Source organism: Coptis chinensis, chromosome 4, assembly GCF_015680905.1.
Source record: "Coptis chinensis isolate HL-2020 chromosome 4, ASM1568090v1, whole genome shotgun sequence".
NCBI lineage: Eukaryota > Viridiplantae > Streptophyta > Magnoliopsida > Ranunculales > Ranunculaceae > Coptis > Coptis chinensis.
In genome coordinates, this window is record NC_141459.1 from 59,742,946 (window position 1) to 59,757,625 (window position 14,680).

Genomic DNA, 14,680 nt, shown 5'->3' on the forward strand with positions numbered 1-14,680 from the left:
TGCTCCTGTGTTTCAGTGTGTAACCACTACTAAAAATATGATTTTTTGCCGCAGTCAGTTGTGGTGGCAAAAAGCCCAAAATTCGTGGCAACATGTGTTTTGCTACGAAAAAACTTTTAGCCTCGCTCGAGGCAAAAAAAGGGTGTGGAAAGAAGTTTGTTGCCACAACTTTTGCCACCGATGCAAGAGAATGAACATTTAGCCGCGACCATGTCATGGCAAGACATTGTTTTTTATTTGAGTTAGATTAATTGTCAAAATAAATTAATTTCTTTTTGTCACAGGCACGACTGCTGCGAAAAGTATTTATTGCCACAAGTCGTGGCAATAAATGTTTCTCCCGCCATTATTTTTGGTTCTTTTTTGCAGCAAATGGCCGCGACAAGATATTACTTTTGGTTTTTTTTTTGCAACAAATGGGCGCGGCAAGACATTACTTTTGGTTTTTTTTTTTTTTGCAGTTAATGGTCGTGGCAAGACATTACTTTTGAGTTTTTTTTTAACAACAAATGGCAGTGGCAAAAATTGTTGTAATAATAATAATAATAATTTGTGTACTAAAACCACATAGAGCTATGAATGAGAATCTAAACTGAAATTTCATTTCATATGGAAGCTACATAAACCAATTCCAATCACTACCAAATATAAGAGAAACAACAATCCATCTTTGGAGTATTTTGGTATCACACAAACAAAAGTATCAAAATATCTACACAAAAAATTCTTGTAATGGAAGTCTAAAATCCAGCAGTACACATGCGCAGTAGTACCATATTCCGCCTATCAGCGCCAAAATCACAAAAAGCACGAAGTTCGGAATCGATCATGCATGTACAAGAAGTCTTCGATGTGCATTTATTTTCTGCATAAACAAAAAACAAGAAAAGTTTAGAAATAACAAGAAAGACATAAACTGAAGACAAAAATTAAAGGTTTATCACTCCAACAGTGCCTAGTCATCTACCAAGTTTAACATATGCTTCATTAGTGTCAACTCTATAAACCAAAATGTTCACTATAAGTTTTGTAGCTATTTCATACCTAAGACCCGAAAGACCAAGGATGATAACCACTCCCCGCCCTTTTTTTCTCACCTGCCCAAAGGAAAAAGGAACAAGTCAAGACCGATCATTACTACTTGTAACATATCTAGAATTCAAGATTCTAGACAAAACAGAGTAGATGTAGATGCAATTCCATTATTAGAAACTGAATAATACAGATGGATAATATTATAATGTAGCAAACACATGGATTATGACGTAGTTGACAATACCCAATAATCAGCCTTGAACCCCATCAATTATTCTACTTTAAGTAGTTGAAAACAAGATACTACACAAATAATCACCACAAAAGAAACAAGATACTCCTTTTGCATGCGACTTCCGTAAATGAAAAACAAAAAGGTGATTTATATAAAAAAAAGATCAAACTTCTTCTTTAGCCAAAACACTTTCAAATCGAAACAAAACTTAGGAGGCTACCCAATCTCATTATTAGTCTCTGTATCAGTTCTAAAGGTGATCATTTCAGTTTTTAACAATCATTATAAGAAAAATGTGGTTTTCAGTTTTCAACTCAAAGGAAGAAAATGTTAGGCACAAATGCTGAGGATGCCAAGGAGCAAGAACTTGCAAAGACTAGTCCTGATGTCCAGGTTGATGGAGACTTCTCTAAGGATGACCAAAAAGATGTGGAGATAAAAGAAGAAAGTTCCATGCCCTCGGCAGCCCAGTAAGAGGAGGCAATACTCAAGAAAAAATATGGAGGGATGTTACCAGAAAAGCATCCACTAATATCTAAGGACCATGAACGGTCTTTCTTTCATTCTGTTGATTGAGCATTGGGCAAGCAAAGAGCAGGAGCACCGATTGAGAAGCCCAAGGGGCCGCTTGAAGCACTTCGACCAAAATTGTAGCCAACACAAAATAATCAATCATGGTCGAGGCGATTAGCATATGCCCTTGCAGATAATGAAGATGATGTTGGCAATAACAACAATGGTGATTCTAAGGATTAGGGCTGCCTGAGCAACTTTTGGTGGGATTTTCTTATCTTGCAACGTCATGGCTATAGTAATATGGCTTTACTTCCTCAAAAGCTATAAACAATTGCTTTTGTATTTGTAATTGTAACAATGAGTTGATGATCTCTAACTCTACAACTTAGACCTGTTTGTACTGTTATTGTCATTTACAGTTTTGTCGTTCTTCTACTGAAATTTTGATTTAAAAAAAAAAAAAAAAAACTATAAATGCATAGAAAATCTAGATAGCACAAGAGAAATGGTCCCACGGGAAACTCTTGACAAGAAACAAAGACGACAAAAATGCATAATGGATTAGGTGAACTATCTCTAATCATCATTCTCATCATCATATGCTCCAGCAGTAGAGTTCAGTGCATTCAATCGCGTAATCAACTTGTTTCTCCTCTCATCATATGTAAGTTTCTTCAAGTTGAACCTCTTGTGTGCCTTCAGAGCCTCTTTCTTCGATTTTTTCGTTGTTGGATCAGTACGAACACCAGCATGTACCTTTCTGTACAGTTCTTTTATGCCATTAGCTTCAATGCCTTTCTTGATATACTCAGAGAAATGGGTCTGGTACTTCTCTAGCTCATCCTCTATTAGCATCCTTATATAAGCAGCAACATGACCACCATAGACATACTTTCGGTGAACCTTTGCATCCAACTACTTATCCTCTTTCTTAAATCCAGCAAATCTCTTGTCACTATAAGAAATGTCAACCCCACCATCCAATCCACCCTTAAGTGCACCAAAGACGCGGTTGCCAGTTGTTGTTCTAATAAGGCCTACATCAAGCAATGCATGGAAAGGCCTCTTGGAATCAGTGGGCTCAATAGAAAAATCTTCCCCAGTTGCCTCAACATTTCCCTCATACTCCTTATCCATCTCGATTGTTTTCAGGACTCGGCGAGCCAAGAGAAGGCCAGTGCAGTAAGCTACAGAGTAATTGGTGAGACTAACATCAAGCCCATATCGGGGCAGTTCATGGGCATAAGCTGATGTAAGTATCATATCACCAGCAATACTAGCTGATACAATCTGAGCAATTATATCGTTGTGCCAAGAAGAGAATGAGAGTGAGAGAAAACCAATACGAGTTTAGGAACACCCAGTGTCCCCAATTTCTTATGGATGATCAGAATAAAACAGAACAATGGCAACAAACTGATATGTGTGGCCCAGGAATATCTAGAAGTCAAAGACTCTACGACGAGAGTTTTACAAGACCAATTTTTGTTCCCGATATGCCCAATTCGTATCCTACTATTCCTGATGTGAATCTCCATCAAGGAAAAATAGTTACAGAGCAAGGAATGTAGAAAGAGAACATAAGGAAGATGGGGAAGAGGGCAGCGCAACAGGAAAAGAGATGGTTGGGAGTCAAAGTGTAGAAGAAACACGAAAAAGGATTCACCTCTTGCAACATGGGGATAATAGATACAAGCAACGAATCATAGAAGCAGATGAGAGTGAGGAGGGTGCGGCAAGAATAGATGTAATATTGCCACCACCAATATCAGGAGCATTGAGGAGTGATAAGAATCATAGCAGAAAATAAGGGACTAATCTAGTCTCTAAAGTCACCTACCCCCCCCCCAATGCTTAAATGATTAATTCCGCATGTTGGAATATGAGGAGATTCAATAAAGCTTTTAAGCAAGTTGAAGTCAGAGATATGATTAGGAAATATGATATTGCAGTTATGGGGTCGGTAGAGACAAAAGTTAAGAAGCAAAATTGAGATAAAGTGTTTTAAAAAACATTCAATCAATGGAACATAGAGGACAATTACAATGGAAATGAAGGAGGTAATATATGGTTCTGTTGGAACTCGAGCGCTTGCACAGCTACAGTGCTGAAGAAGAATAATTAACACATAACAATGGAGGTGTCTACGATCACAGGAGAGGAATTTTTAATTTCAGCAGTGTATGCTAGAACAAAGATCAACACTAGAAAGGAGATATGAAGGAATATAGTGGAACTATCACATACAATACAGAAGTTGTGGATGTTAATGGGAGACTTCAACTCCATTCTACACTCGCATGAGAAAGTTGGTGGATTGGAGCAAAACAGAGTTAGTTGCAAGCTGGATCGAGTAATGGCAAATGTAGAATGGGTGGGTGAGTATGAGTACCACGAGACAGAGTTCTTGAATCCTGGAGCTGTCTCAGACCACATTCCAATGATTGTCACTTTAGTGAAACAGAGGAGCAGGAAGAAGAAAGCATTTAAATTCTTTGACTTCTGGTATCGAGAAAAAGATTTTATGGAAATGCAGTGAGATAGTGGGAAATGCAATGTATAGTATGTTTTTATGAGAAAGATGAAACTAAGGAGGCACTAATACAGTTGAATAGGGAGAGAGTCAGCAGTATTGTGAATCGAGTACAAGAAACAAAGACAGAACTGGATTGTATACAAACAGAATTGCAGCAAGTAATGGAAAGGCAATCAAGAAATCCATAGAGCTGATTGAGATGCAAGCAGTAGAGCAAGCAGGGACTCAGTAAGGCCACTAAGACACGGCATCAAAAAGATCAGGGTGCAAACTGAACTACATTCTTAGGGTACAAAAAGGGAAGTTTATTGAAACCAGTGTATATCGGGTTCCTGACTTGAATTCTAAGCAACTACTTAAACACTATTTGGACTCAAAGTTGCAAGTACTTGATCTTAAGCTCAAAACCATTTCCCGAACTAAACAAGTTGCCATGAAATCTAAGCTAACTACTTAAACAAATATTTGGACTCAATGGCTTAACAATATGCATCTAGGAAGGTTTTTTAACAGGGTGAAGATAACTACAGACTCTAAGAGACCAGCTCAGATTAAAAAAAAAAAAAAACATCCATAGGGAAGAAACTAAGCATGTTTACGTACCTGCGTGATACCATCTGGGAAAAATTAGCCACATTTTGCATAAGTCATGCTTCCATGTCGACATCTCATGCATCCAACTGTCTCTTCATCTCATCTATTTCATGTCGTCTTTGCTCATCTTTCTCCTGTGTTTGCCTCTTAATCTCTTCAATCTCAAGTCATCTTTCCTCCTCCTTCTCTTGCGCTACTCTTTGCATTTCAGCCAACTGGCTTCCCAGGTCATTCACATGATTGTCTGAAGATAATCGGGAGCCAAAGTAGCTGGTTGGGGTTACACCTTGTCCCTTCAACCTCACACGTCCATGCCGCTCTAGAGGCATCACTTCCCTATAAATCTCATCTGAGAGAGGTAGTTGTGTCCCATGTTCATCTATACCTGCTAGGTCTTTCATTTTGTGCTTCATATTCCAAAAAAAAAAATTACACACATGATATTAAATAAAACCGAGTATGATATTTAAACTGAAGCTATTACTAAGATGAAACTGTTACATACAATGTATTCTCTTGATTGATCATCAAGAGTGTTGTGCGTTTGTGAACTTGTGTGAGTCCTCATAAAAAGATCTCCTAGGGAAGGGGGTGTTCCAGCCTCCTTACTCTAACCAAATATAAATAAATTTATTAATAGTTAATTACTAGTCAAATTCAATGCCGAAGTAGGAAAATAAAAATAATAAGCATATGTACCATTATCTCTTCAAACTGGGGAAAACTTATTCTTCCAGCAGCATGCTACGCTATTTGCTTAGCACGGTTAGCCCTGTTACGTTTAGAAATTGCCTACACAAAAAGATCTCCTAGTTTGTAAAAATACTTAAGTTAAACATTACACTTTTTCTTACTTGATGCTCTGGAGTATCCCAAAACTCCACAAGTTGAACCCACTCAAGTCCCGATTTATCCTAAAAGGAGACAAAGATCTACTAAGAAATGAAATAGATAGTTTTTTAAAATTAGCGCAAGTGTGTGCAGATCCAAATGTCCATACCTTCATATTATCCCATAACCACTCTTTGTCGCCTACATCTTGGAGCTCCCAATTTTTTTTCCAATCAAATCGACTTGACGTTGCCATTAATACTACAAGAGATTCAGAGAACACGCTTGGCTGTTTCCGAGGTCCTACTGGTTGTTTGCCTTCCCATACTGTATGGACAAAAATGTGTACCGAGGTCTATGCAATTGATTTTAGATTCGCCAATAACTTTATTAAGGAAAAGCTAAGTAAAACCTATGTGAAGGACTAGCCCAAGAAACTAGATGATTATTGGATTCGGGAGTCAAGGTATGATATGGGAAGGTGTTAGGCACCCACGCTCACCTGGTAAAACCAACCTTACTTCTATTGAGGTGTAATATATTAAGATAGGCAAACAAAGAAAGCTTGAAAAATTAATCTACCATGTTGGATGATCTTCACTAAATTATTTAAAAACTAATAACTATATGCTATAATAAAACTAAAAAAAAAAAACCTAATATGCAATGCTAAATGAAATAAAAGCGAAAAGAAAGATGTCACATTGTTTTGAATGTTGTCTCATACTTGATTGTAGATTGATTGATTGATGATCTTGATTGATTGTTGATGAATGATGATGATAAACTTGATCTGGAATTGACAACTGTGATTTTTGGATTGAAACAGGTGATTTGAGAAAAAAACAACTTTTGGGGAAAAGAAGTTCTACTCAAGATCGAAAGAGGGGAAAAGGAGGCTAAAGACGAAGAACACGAAGAACTTCATTAGAAAAACCTCAAAGTCGAGATTTTACCTTCAAATCTAGATTAAACTATAGAAATTCTACTCTAGAATGATGAACTAGAAAAGAAAAAAAAAAGAAGAACACTCAAGAAAAGAAAACTACTAGGTTATTAGCTCTGAATAACTAGGTCCAGATTATTAACTCCGAATTTCTAGCTCCAGATGTTTTTTTTGTTTGTGAATGAGACCCATTTTTATAGCTTTTGGGCGTGGATTCAAATATGGTAATGAGTTTGATCCAATGGCTGAGTATTGATTAAGAAAAATCCAATGGCTTGATATATTTTTGGCTGCACCTCCTAAATCTGGCCCTTGATTCAAGAGGTGGGATAAGGGGTGCGATCTTATCCCTTGGTTTTTGGATCTTTTAGATGGATTCGGGCAAACAAACAAGCCCTACACTTCCTCAATGAGCCCATAATCCAGAGTTTCCAAACTTGGCTCCAAAATGGCATATTCTCTAGAATATTCTTGATTTTAGGGATCAAATCAAATCAAACAATTAAGGAAGGTCCTCTAGGTTTTTGGAGGCTTGAAAATGGGCTATAAACCCTAATGAAAAGGTCCAACTCGAGCTGGATCCACAGCCCACGAGCACAAGTTCAAAAACCATAAAAAGGCCCATTCTGACCATTTTTTCAATACTACAAATTCCCTTTGACTTAGTCAAAATTAGGCAAACTCTTCTGCACAAAAATTGTTCATGAATCCATTAGGAAGGCCCATAAACTCATAAAAATACCCTTGGGTCGAAATCTTACTCCAATAATATATTGCACTGAACAGCGCGCACAATGGGCCGGAACGGGATATGGCAAGATTAGGGTTTCTGAAATCCAAAAGGAACCTAGGCAAGCTTGCACTCATTTCGAAGGATTTTTCAAGGGGAATTCAAATATGAAATAATCTCTTCCAAAGAAAGAGTGTAAAAAATGAGATTTGGGCTCCAAAAGGTTGTAGGGGCATTTTGGTTATTTTCAGCTCAAAACTCAGAAAGCAACGAAACTTCAACCATAGCTAGAACATGATGGGGAGAGCCTAAAGACACTAAAATAAGATGAAAATAAAGACGTTTGATGTAGAAATGAAGACTCTAGAAAGCAAATTACCTTGTATGATCAAATTTAATTCAAGGCAAAATCATGAATGAATTATACCTGGGGTGCAAAAATGGGGTGTTTACAGTTGCCCCTTTTTAGCGGAGGTTGCTTGCAACGGAACGGCAAAGCCATGGAGACACACCATTTTTGCCAAGCTCCAACCAGAAGATCTTATGCAATTTTTGAAAATTTATTTGAAAAATATTTTTGAAAGAGGGCATTTCCCTGGATATTTGAAATCTTCAATTTTTTTTCAAGTTGTTTGTGAGGGCTTAAAAATGATTGAATGTTGGTGGATGCATCGAACGGACTTATACCACACAACATGGTAACTAGATTATCTCTGGAAGCATCGGACGAACTTATGCCACAAGACAAAATATCAATGCTAGCGGAAGCATCGGACGGACTTACACCGCGTAACATGATATTGGTTGATTAAATTTTTTTTCTTTTGAGAATGATGAACAACTTTTTTGAAATCAAGGGACAATTTTTATTTTTATTTTTATTTTTTGAAATCTGATATTTTCAAATTCATTTTAGAAAACAGGTGAAATCAAGTGGATAGATCAATTCATTCATGATTTTGACTTAGATTAAAGATTCTCATATAATGGTGATAACCAAACACTGACGAAAGACTCACCGGGGAGAGCAAGAAGATCCACTGGAGATGGAAGATTCTGAAGATGAAAGAAGAAGACACAGACGAACACTGCTAGGGAAGATAAGAGATGTGCTGGAGATGAAAGATGGATCCTGGGGATGATGATATTCAAGTTTAATCAATCAATCAATCAATTACGTTCAAGTACTCGGATTGGAAAAGACTGTCACTATGAGTTCAGGCTGATCCATCCGTGAGGCTGTTAGTAAAAATTGGCATTGTTCTCGCGAACAATTTTAATGTTGCACAAATGGAGTTACCGAAATGATATTAATGGTCAAGTGGTTGCCAATAGTGTGGTGGTGAAAACAAAACTTGATGAATATTTTCTCATAATGGAGGGTAAGAACCACATGGTACTAGTATTCATCATTTTTTTTAAAGTTTTTTTTTGGGTCAAACTTGGTCAATAGTCAAACTGTCAAAACCGAGTCAAACTAGTGAAAACTGGGTCAACTAGTCTAACCAGGTCAGACTTGTCCAAACTGAGTTGAACAAGACCGAACTTGATGACAAAATAGGTAAGGGGCACCATATCATTAAATTAGAACAGTTTTTTGAAAAGGAAGGAATTTTTTCCCAAAATCAAACTGTTCCATCCTTTTCTAAAATCAGACATGTTTCGTCCTTTTCTAAAATTAGACTGTTTCGGCTTAGTAAACAAAAACACACAAAATCAACAGTATCACTTTTTGTAAACAAAAATCCACCGACTTCTAAACAAGATTGGCCCGTCCAACCACCTATATATATACAGACGACCAAAGGAAGAAAAAGAAAAATCATACCTTACCAGCTTGCCGACGTCTAGAGAAGGAGATAAGCCAAAGTGGCGCACTGTCAAACAGTCTACACCACGCTATGCCATGGTAACACATTTTTTTCTTTTCTTTTCGAACTAACAGTGATTCTTTGCGAAACATATAATGTAATCTCACTTACCTTATTCACCAATGGCAGCCTTGCTCTCAGTCTTGGAATCTAATGTCTTGGAAACCTGTGGAACTTGGGAGAAACTTCTTTGGCCAAGGTTAGGCAATTTATTTCTCTCTACACATTACAATAAAGTGAAATATACAATATATATGCATGAAAACAATGCAACTATGTTAGCGTGAATAGTTATAAAGATTGTGATGTATGCATGCTACGTTAGTAAAACAATGCATGGTTTAGTTTGGATATGATTGCTTCAGAATTCTCTACGTGCTTGTGATGTCAACCTAAATTTTTCGTCATAAGCCATCCGAAATAAACCAAGTTTTTGATAACAAATCATTTTTTTTTAAACAATTTTGAAAACAATGAAAAACATCATCATTTTTTATCCACAGAACAAGAAATACCACAAATGATTGAATAACAAGTGAGGGTGGGGGAATGAGTTACCGACAAGAAGATGAGCATGAGAACGACCATAAGATAGAAGTACGATCAAACTTGGCACCTATGAAGTAGATGATATTCTTTTCCCATTGATTGCTTCACCTTCACAACGTACTGAACGACACCCAAAAACTTTATTCCAAAATAGATAGAGCATAAAGCATAGGACCAATCTTCTGGAGACAGCTCCCTCATACATTGCAATCACTAGTAATGAATCCTCCTATGTCTTCCAATTTTTTTTTTTCATTTTTTTTTTTTTTTTTTTTTTTTTTGCCTCGAGTACTTCTCAACTAGGAGATATAGTAGACTTAGAGATCAAGAGCGGACTTTCATAGGACTATAATGTAGGCTTAGGTGATGGGCTCAGAAAGAAGGGATAGGATCAAAAAATTATTTCTGGAGTAGAACTTGTCATGTAAAGGGGATGAGTAATTGGAATGATGGTAGTGAGATGATGATTCGGTGTTGATTATTTTGTGCAACTCTAAGCATCTTGAGTTCTGACGGGGTTTTTTTTTTTTTTTTTTTTTTTTTGCACTAGGATTTTTTTTAACATCTTCTTGGGATAAATAACATGGGGGTGATTATTTCGTGATCAAAGATGGATGGAATGATGCCCTTGGACTATGACAAGCTCTATAAGAGTGGGTATGGGTAATCTATGGGAAGGCTAAGGATTTATTAGGCTTCCTAAAAGATATAGGATAATATTGTGGGAAACAAAAGAATATGCTAAGTCTCAAATGGGCTTCAATCGGGAACATATGATATTAGGTGGGCTTTATGAGGCTAAAAACAAAACAATCAAAGATGGCATGTTCCATCGTCTCTCTAAGATTTCCACTATATTCTTCGTCTTAAAATAAACAAAGTTGGGTAAAAAGTAGTACCTCTTTAATTGGTCGGCATTGGTAGGATTTTCCATGTAGAATCTTCATAGTGAATGGACATTCATTGTTGGGTTCAAACTTTCTGGTTCATTAATTCCACTCTAGTCTGAATCCACTTGCTCAACTTTACTTGCAACAATCTGTCTCCATTGGTATCTAAGTCCCAGTGGAAAATTAATGCTCTCCTTCATATATCTCGGGTCTCAAGAATGTTGATCGTAGATGAACTCTTCTCAGCATTCTGCTCTTTGATGTAGTCAGATTGGAGTCAGTTGACTTCTTTGATAGATAGCTCTCATGTCTTTGATAGATGCAAATGGATGTTGATGATGCAATATAGAGTTTGCCCTCTCCACTGCAGGGTAGTTAATCAAATGAAGTTATGGAGTTTTGCCCTCTCCACAAGGGTAAATGCATAATGCTGAATGTTGTTGTTGATGTTGGTGATATTAGACATTTGAAAAAATTTCTCAAACATAACCGCTGAACTTTCTTCCTTCTCAATCTCTTCTTTTCGGTGAGTGATTCTCTCATCTTCGAACAATGAAATCATGTATCACCTTAAGACAATAGATTGTCATAGATATGATCAACACTTCTATGGATTCCTTTAGTAATTTGATCAGGCTTCAACGCTCAGAGGGGATCAAAGTTATACCAATCTGCACATAATGTGGTTCATCTGTGGTGCCAAGGTTGATGGTCTTTGTCTCCATAATGACTAGTGTCTGTCAATCCTCAGATTGCTCACGACAAAGAATGGACTCAGTAGCTTCATTGTCCATTTCTTCATCATTGTCAGGGAAGAGGGGATCATAATAACATGCACAAGTCATTCAATCATCTTGCACTAAGGCAAGTGAGTAAATCATATTCTGTGGGACTTTGAAAACTTTTTTTGCTTTTTTGAAATTTTTGGATTTTTTTGGATTTTTGAAATATTTGATTTTTTTTTATTATATATTTTTTTGTTTTTTTTCATCAAATAAAAGAACAAAACAAACTAATTGAGAGTAGAAAACTTATCTGTGTTGAGCAACAAACCAGGATCAAATATATGAGATACATTGATCTGGAACCCCTCAACTAGTGTTGCAGCTCCATGCATGAGTGATGAATTTCCTAAATGATGGGGTATCTCCATGAGCAACATATCAAATTTCTTGATGCTCTGTGATTTATATGCCACACACCCTATGAAGTCAGCTTTCCATCCTGGGTTTAGTACATGAATGCTATCAAAGACACATGACTGCCTAGACGTGCCCCTAGCTTGAAAGTAGTGGTGATGATCGAATGGCCATTTCATATGACCATGGTTGGTGGTGTTTCCCAACCTCTCTATTGTCAACTCGCTCTGGGTTTGATAAGAACTAGATCTTGAAGAGACAAACATAGAGTAGTTCCGTTCACCAAATACCAATAAGGTCATTAGAAGAATAACCTACCAAAATATTGCAATGGCAAATGACTTCGATTTTCTTGAGCTCGGCATCTGATCTTCCAAGTGTGAGGAAGATGTCAAGTCTTTCAGACCAGTAGTAAGACGCTCAAAATGCTAATCATTGGAATCCGGCTTAGCCATTATAAGCTGGTATTCAGAGAAAAGTACTGCGAAAGCATTAATATAGTCATCTTCATTGTATTCTAGTGAAGTGATCTTGATAGCAGAAATGGAATCTTTTTCTTCATAAAAAATAAGAGGACAAAATATGTCAAAGATCTCGATACAATAATCTTCTGCATCATCTATTAGGGAGATGTTTTGAGAATCCTAGTCATCCGGTTCGAACATAGACTTGGTACACTTCTCAAGTACCACTTCTTGGACCTTTTGGTCTTATAACAAACTTGGCTCACAATCCTTCAACTATCGTAAAGAAGATGGTGAAGTATATACCTTATCTTTGGGCTTATCAAACTCTTTTTCTAGAACATGCAACAAAGGTGGAGCTGGTAATGGTGTCTTTTTAGTTGGTGATTTAGCAAATAGAGGTGCCACTTTTCCATCCAACGATATAGCCTTGGCCTTGGGCCTTTCTTGTGTTTGTGCCTTGTAATCTTTAATTGCATCTTGAAAATTGAACAGATTGAAGAGTGACATGGCACTAACCTTGGATGCTAGCTCGAGTGGGGTAATGAATGAGGCTGGACTTTTCTTGACAGGCTCTAATGTGTGAACTTTTCCATTATAGTACGATAATGGATTCATCACAACATTTGGAGTACCGAGATGTGATGCATCAATTCTCCCTGATTCGATCAAATCTTGTATCCCATGCTTGAGAGCTCCACACTTTTCTGTAGGATGTCCAATAGACTGATGGAAATCACAATGTTTAGAGGCATCATACCAATATGGTAGTGGATACGGAGGAGGCCTAGGCTGCAATGGTGTAACTAGGCCTTGCTAGATCAAAGCCTTGAGAATGACCGACAATGGGTACGGTAGCTCTGTGAACTGCCTCTGTGGCTTAGGGAACCCTCTATTTTGATATCCTTGTTGTCTTGGAGGATATGCAATCTGATTGGAAGACTGATGAGTTGTCACCTATTCTTGGATCTGTGTATTGGGTTGAGACTGGACTTGTGTGGCTACGACGTGTGCATCCTTCTCCTTGTTGACAGTAACTGAAGGTGGCTTCTTCTTCTTAGCATCACTTTGACCTGAAGAAATAATCGAAGTCATAGTTCCATAGGCTAAAGCATCTTCAATTTGAGTCCCTGCCAAAACCAAAGCCTGAAAAGATGGATGATAGTTGACACTCAATCGATTTGCATATTCGGAGTTCAAACTTTTTACCAGCATTTGAATCTATTTGGTCTTTCACGGCCTGTCTAGAATCTAAGCTGCTTTGGTCCTCCACCTGGTTACATACTCGGTGAATGTCTCAATCGGACCTTGCTTGAGTGCCTCCAATTGTTTTCGACCCATCTGGATGTATGCATTGTATGAAAAATGGGTCACAAAAGTTGTTGCAAGTTAAGCCCATGTTCTCATGTTTTGAGCGTCTGTATTCATCTACCAAGTCAGTGTCGCACCCTTTAAACTCCTCTGGAATAATTGGACCAATAGTTCTGGCCCGATCCCCATAGGCTGGAAGTAGCTAGCGTACATTTTCACATGGGCTTTAGGACACCCAGTTCTATCATATCTCTCCAGCTTAGGGAATTCGAAACCATGTGGAACCCTGATTTGTGGATGTGGACAGAGACTATCCAAGTCAAACTCGTCTACTTTGATATTTGTCAGTGCTTCCTCAATCTTTTTCAATCTGTCTACCACTAGGCCTTGTTATTGATCTTGGCTTATAGGATTTTGATTTTGGGCGTTCATGTAGGTGGTAGGTTGTGGTGTTTGTGTGATGTATGGAGGAGGGAACATGAATGGTGTGGAGCTCATGGGTTGGGATATATTTGGGGTGAACATGGGTGTGGATGTATATTGGTTTTGGTTGTAGTATGAATGGTGAATAGTGGGTTGAGCCATGTAGGTTGAGTCGATATGAGAGATTGGTTGGTTTGGAGTCTGAGATGATATAGGAAGTTGTAGCTGGGTGGATTGGTGTGTGAAATTCCTAGTAGGCAGCTGAGCTTGTGGAGTAGGTAGGTTAAGATCAAACCTTGGTGGTGGTGGTGATGGAACGGATTGCCCTTGAGATTGTTGTCCTTGCCCCTGGTTCATAAGTTTGGATAGTACTTTTGGACCATCCTTTCCACAGTTTGCTTTAATAAGTCTTCCGATCCAGGAGGGGGTGATGTTGGACTCTGACCACCTCCTTGGGGTGGTTGTTCATTGCTAGACAGTGATTGTTCACCTTGAGAGATAAGCGGGGAACTAACCATTGGCTGAGACGCTAGTGGAAGAGACCCTTCAGGAGAATTAGCTAGTAGATTCTCCATTTCAATAAGCGAGTTAACGGTTCCACGAGATAACC

General features: G+C 37.9%; 2 pseudogenes; both read right to left on the minus strand.

Moving 5' to 3' along the window:
• Positions 1 to 2,303: 2,303 nt before the first annotated feature.
• Positions 2,304 to 2,656, minus strand: LOC147504234 (large ribosomal subunit protein uL18 pseudogene; annotated as a pseudogene).
• A 45-nt stretch (positions 2,657 to 2,701) lies between these two features.
• On the minus strand, positions 2,702 to 3,049 carry LOC147504235 (large ribosomal subunit protein uL18y pseudogene; annotated as a pseudogene).
• Positions 3,050 to 14,680: the final 11,631 nt, after the last annotated feature.